The 5915-nt window shown below is 33.3% G+C and overlaps 1 non-coding gene across 1 annotated transcript; it reads right to left on the bottom strand.

Moving 5' to 3' along the window:
- Positions 1-4866: 4866 nt before the first annotated feature.
- LOC111762340 (small nucleolar RNA SNORA24) lies at positions 4867-4997 on the bottom strand. The gene has a single exon (XR_002795472.1). It is a non-coding gene; the product is annotated as a small nucleolar RNA SNORA24 (small nucleolar RNA).
- Between the last annotated feature and the right edge of the window lie 918 nt (positions 4998-5915).

Below are 5915 nucleotides of genomic sequence, written 5' to 3'. Positions count from 1 at the left end.
AAAGCCAGGACCATAAAGCTACTTGAAGAAAATGTGGGGAAATATCTTAAATACCTTATGGTAGGTGGTGGTTTCTTGGACCTTACACACAAAGCAGGTGGAACAAAAGAAAAAAAATAGATAAATTAGGGCCTCCTCAAAATTAAATACTTTTGCACCTCAGCCACTAGGGAAATGTAAATAAAAAATATTGCTTCATACTCATTAGTATGGTTAAAGAAAAAAGAAAAATAATAACAAGTGTTGCTAAGGATACAGAGAGAATTCTGTTGGGATTATAAAAGTATAGGAACTCTTTGGAAAAGAGTCTGTCGGTGTCTCAATGTTAAACATAGAATTGCCATTTGACACAGCACTTCCACTCCTTAGTATGTACCCAAAAGAAATGCAAAGGTATGTCCACACAAAAACCTGTACATGAATGTTCATAGCAGCATGACCCATAATAGCAAAAATTGTCGTAACCCAAATATCCAACAACAGATGAATAAAGAAAATGTGGTATGTCCATACAATGGAATATTATTCAAGAGTAAAAGGAATGGAATTCTGTTCTATACTACAATAATGAATGAACCTTGAAAAAATTATGCTAAGTGAAAGCATCCAGTCACAAAGGACTGCATATTATATGATTGCATTTACATGACATGAATGATATATTCTAAAATTGATTGTGATAATAGATGCACAACTCCATGAATATACAAAAAGTCATTAAATGGGTAAATTGTAACAATTGTGAAATATATCACAATGAAGCTGTCATTACAAAAAGCAAGGAAGCTCAAATGTTTCCCATGTATGAGGTCCTGGGTTCAATCCCTGGTACCTCCTAAAAACAAAACAAACAAACAAATGAAAAAAAAACAACTCTCATTGGGGAGTGGATATAGCTCAGTAATCGAACACCTGGTTCCCATGTACAAGGTCCTGTGTTCAATCCCTAGTACCTCCTAATAGGGAACAAAAAAGCAAGGTAGGAAAATGTTTATATATCAGAAAAAGAGAGAGAATGCAAACCAGAATTGTGAACAATAACTGATATGATATGACCCATTGGAATATCAGAAGACAATGCTGTGTAGAGGGGCTGAGGTTTTAAAAGGCAAATGAAAAGAGAAGAGTACTCAGGTCTATGCATAGTAGGGAACAGGTTCTGAAATCCCTGCCTAATTCAAAAGCCAAAGTACAATTCATTTTTAAAAATCTCTCACTGATCTGGGAATGAGTTGCCAAAGGCCATAATTAGAAATAGGATCACAATCCTATCTATCTCACATATGGGTGGGGGCAGAATTCAGTACTATTCGTATAGTAGAAGATTTATAAATGCAGACATTAACAGAAAAACACACTCAGAAACAATAATCCCTTGCACACTGTATAGGCAATGCAGAGGCTGTCTTAGAAATTGCTGCCTTCACATTTCAGAATATGAGCAACTCTTGGGAGACAAAAGAGTTTTAAAATTTAAATAAACATCTTTTACTTAACATGAACCAACTGTTCAAAACTATAAAACATAAAAGGTGGCAAATTACCATGAAATATCCAATTACAAATAGCTGAGATTTCAAACCCAAATAACCAGTAGCATTTCAAACTAACATAACATTCTGTAATTGTTTTCCTAAATTGACCTTTCTTTATCTCATCAGTGATTAGGAATGACCTACTTGACTTGAGGGCTCCTGTGCATGACATGAAATGACCCTTTTCTTACTCTCCCCTGAACTCTATTCTTCGGCATTTTTTGTCTTCACAGTCTTCAACTATTGTCTATACTGTATTTCCTCCTAAGGACTTTACTTAAGTTCTGCTTGGTTATTTCCTTCCATTTTAATATCCTGATGATTTCCTATTTTCAGGGTGAAATTCCTGCTCTAAATGTTCCCCAAATTTTAAAGCAGACTTAGTTTTTCCTCATTCCGATATGTAATAACTCTTCTATTATTCCCCCATAATCTAAAATTTACAGCACAATGGAGTTGTATTCATGTCTGTCTTCTGTAGAATATGAATTTCTGGAAAGTAAGGACAGTTCTTAATCATTACCCATTACTTCCTTCCAATCCCTGCCCCCATCCACATTATAATACTTGATAAAATATCCACCACATATCAAAGTAAAATAATAAACATTAAAAAATCAAGGCATAATAATCAAGTGCTAAAAAAAAAGACTGTTAAAAGCATTTAATAGGGCAGTCTTTGTAGCTCAGTGGTTGAGTGCCTGCTTCCCATGTAAGAGGTCCTCGGTTTAATCCCTGGTACCATCTTAAAAAACAGAAACAAACAAAACAACAACAAAAATTAGTAACCCCTTACCAAACTAAGGTTCCCTAAAATTATGAGGAAGATTGATACTATCAACAATGAGTAGTACCTTTTTACCTTTAACAGAGAGAAATTGGAGAAAATCTCCTGCCCCTCATATAACACCAGCAACAGTAATTGTTAATAGGCCTTGTGCTAAATTCCAAAGGTATTTTCTCATGTGATTCTCACAGTAACTCAACTTTGCTTCTCTTTTAGTTTCCTAGGCTGCTTAAAGCAAATACCATGAAATAGGTCACATTTAACAATGGGCATTTATTTTGCTCATGGTTTTGTCTTTTTGGTCTATCTATCATCTGTCTATCTGTATCTATCTATCTACCTATCTATCAATTGATCTATCTATTTATGTGTTTTTAATTAATTAATTAATTAGTTTATTGTTTTGAAGCTGGGAAAATGTCCAAATCAAGGCATCATCGAGGCAATGCTTTCTTCCTGAAGACTGGCTGCCCATGATCTTTGACTCTTCTGTTGCATTGGAAGGAATATGGCAGTGTCTACTGAACTGTTTCTCCCTTCACTTCCAGGTTTCCTTATTTTCAGCTTCCTGCTTCTGCAAATTTCTCTCTGTCTGAATTTCATTCTCTTATAAAGGACTCCAGTAATAAAATTAAGACCCATCCTGATTGAGGTGTGTCATTACATAATTGAAGTATCCTTATCAAAAGGTCCTATTTACAATGAGTTTGTACCCACAGGAATGGATTAAATTTAAGAACATGTTTTTCCTGGAGTACCTACAGCTTCAAACCACCACAGGATCCTACAAATGATACTTAAGAAGGATAAATAACCCACCTATGCTTTTTTCAATTACTGAATGGTGAACATTAGATTTGAACTCAGTTCTCTATGATTTCTTAACAACTTAAGTCTGTCTTTTATTGGATTATATATCACTGCAGAAAAACCAGTTGCTATACAATGATGAAGTGTAAACATCTGCTTAAGTTTCTGGTTCCTTGTCTGTGTCAATTTATCATCACAAATCAAAACAGAAATGATTCCCAGATGAGCTCAATCGCTAATAAAAATGCATTGTATTGTGGTATAGTATTCCTTTCATCTACCCAAGACTACACCAATTTGCTTTCACTTTCCATTAAAAATCAAAGATTTTGGCAGCTTCATCTGTATCATTACACATATCTTTTTATGCAATAATAAGGTAAGAAAATTATAGATGTCTTTATTAATAGACCTTTGAAAACTAGAGCATCTATCAAACGTTGCCACATTCTTAATTTACATAATTAATATATTTGTAGACAAGGGCTTGCTGGTGATTAAGATATTCAGTCACCTTGCCAGGCATATACTAACCATATTCCTGGCACATGTTCAAAGACTAATGGAAAAGTTATTTTTTTAAAGGTGTAGGGGAAAAAAAGTCTAATATGTTGTTAACAAAATAGTTGTCAATATTACATTATAAACCATGGGATATAGTTTAAATCTATAGGGTGTCATAGTGAAAAGGCCTATATATTGGAGCCAGAAGACTAAGTTTAAATCCTAGTTTTCCCATTTAATAGCTATATGACTGAGAGCACATCAATCAATTGTGCCTGTGTTCTATTTTTACTTATTTACTTAAATAATAGATAATGATATTTGTTTTTGTAAAGGTTAAGGGAAAATACATTAATACTTGTAATTATAATTAGTCAAATTTGTTAAAATTTTTGAAGGTATGCTCTTAGAAGAGATCATCAGCAATAAAAGCCATTTTTTTTGATTGCCTGTGAGAGACATTTAATACACAATACACACTGCATGCACAGAAATACATGTACACATACATATTCATATAAATATAAATACAAATATACATATATATATAATTCTCATTACAAAGTAATAAAGAGACATTTTAATGTAGTTAGTAAGAGTACAGATTTTAGAACAAGATGGTTGGATATAAATATTGGCTCTCCCACCTTCTTACTGTGTGATCTTGGGTAAGTCACCTGAACTTTGAAGGCCTTAGTTTATTCATATCTAAAATGAGCATATTAATAAAACTCATTTCATTGTGTTTTCTGAAAATTAACTTAAATGATGCATGTTTAATAAAGTGCTTTTTATATTGTGAGTTCTCAATAGATGCTAAGTACTTTTATTATCTCCACTTAACCAATGAAGAAACCAAGGCTCAGATATAGGCCTTGCCCATGATCCCCAAGGTGGAAAGAATCAGGACTTGAATTTAAGCTCTATCCAAACCTAAAACTCAAGCTCTTTCTTCAGCAAAATGCTGCTATTGATATTTCATTGACTCATCCTCGTCACTCAGGAAATTTTCTCTTATTTGCCCTTACGTACCTTTGCCCACAGTTTCCTTCAAATACAAAATGGTTTAGTTGTGACTCACCAATAACATAACACAAATCTATATAAGACAGGAATATAAAGACAGTTTATAAAAATAAACTCACTTTTTATTTAAAAATTTTTCTTTTTGAAAACTAGTTAGGAAAGCTTGCCAAGTAACTTGAAACACTCCAGGTTTTTAACATTGAAGAACGTTACTTGTGTAAGTCAGAATCTTATACCAATTAAATGGTGACAGATTTGCCAATAACCAACAATATGCTCCTCCATGGCTAGAAAGGGAGACTGCCACAGATGACAGATTCTAAAGATACATAATAAAGTAAAGTCACTTTTATTTGGCTGTTTCTAAAAATTATGTTGAAACCTCTAGGAAGGGTCTCAATGTGAGAATAACATCATAGAGGAATGTTGTTAATTGAAAACAAACATAACTATGTGAGATCCATTGAAAAAATGTGCAAGAAACTTGCAGATAAAAGTTTCCATTGACAAAGTAACATTAACTGATTATTATATTGAGATTTTTTCATTTCTTATTATTAGATTTTATAAATATTACATTATTTCAACCTAACAAAGCTTCATGAAGTAAATTAGAGAAATGGTATTACACACAGATAATTAACAAGATTAGACCATTATCACAGAGCTAGTATGTGGCAGAGTTGAATCTGAAACTAAGCTGCTGACTATAGGGATTTGCTCTCCCAAGCATTCCACCATCATGATTTACACAGCTCTAGCACATTAGGCAAGCAGTTGGAAATATCTTACAACACAATCATCCAATTTCAAAACCAGTGTGTTTTTATTTTCCAAACTGACACTGATTTCAAACACAAATGGAGAATCAGTGGCATTTGGAATAAAGAATAGTTATTGCTGTTTATGACAGACATAATGCTTATTTAATGTTAACATAATGGAGACAGACTACTCTGGAGTAAACAGTAATTATAGGAAGGGATACAGAGGATTTTCTATTTGTCAAATGAGGCTTCAACAGTATGGGTTCCATGTGGCTGCCAATGGGAATAAATGATGGCGTAGACTGATAACATGGGAAGACAATTTCCCTGTGTTTTTTTCATATCTAATGAGAAATGCTATTGTGTCATTAGCCCAAACTGGACATAAAGACAGTTAGTCTCATTCTTCCCATTGCTATCCTGTCTGCAGGATAACATATAACAAAAATAATAAGAAGAAAATAAAAATGATGTGCTTTGTCTTTA

The sequence above is a fragment of the Dasypus novemcinctus genome, chromosome 2, assembly GCF_030445035.2.
Source record: "Dasypus novemcinctus isolate mDasNov1 chromosome 2, mDasNov1.1.hap2, whole genome shotgun sequence".
Lineage (NCBI taxonomy): Eukaryota > Metazoa > Chordata > Mammalia > Cingulata > Dasypodidae > Dasypus > Dasypus novemcinctus.
Note: the sequence above shows the minus strand (reverse complement) of the source record. Positions and strands in the feature narration are given on the sequence as shown.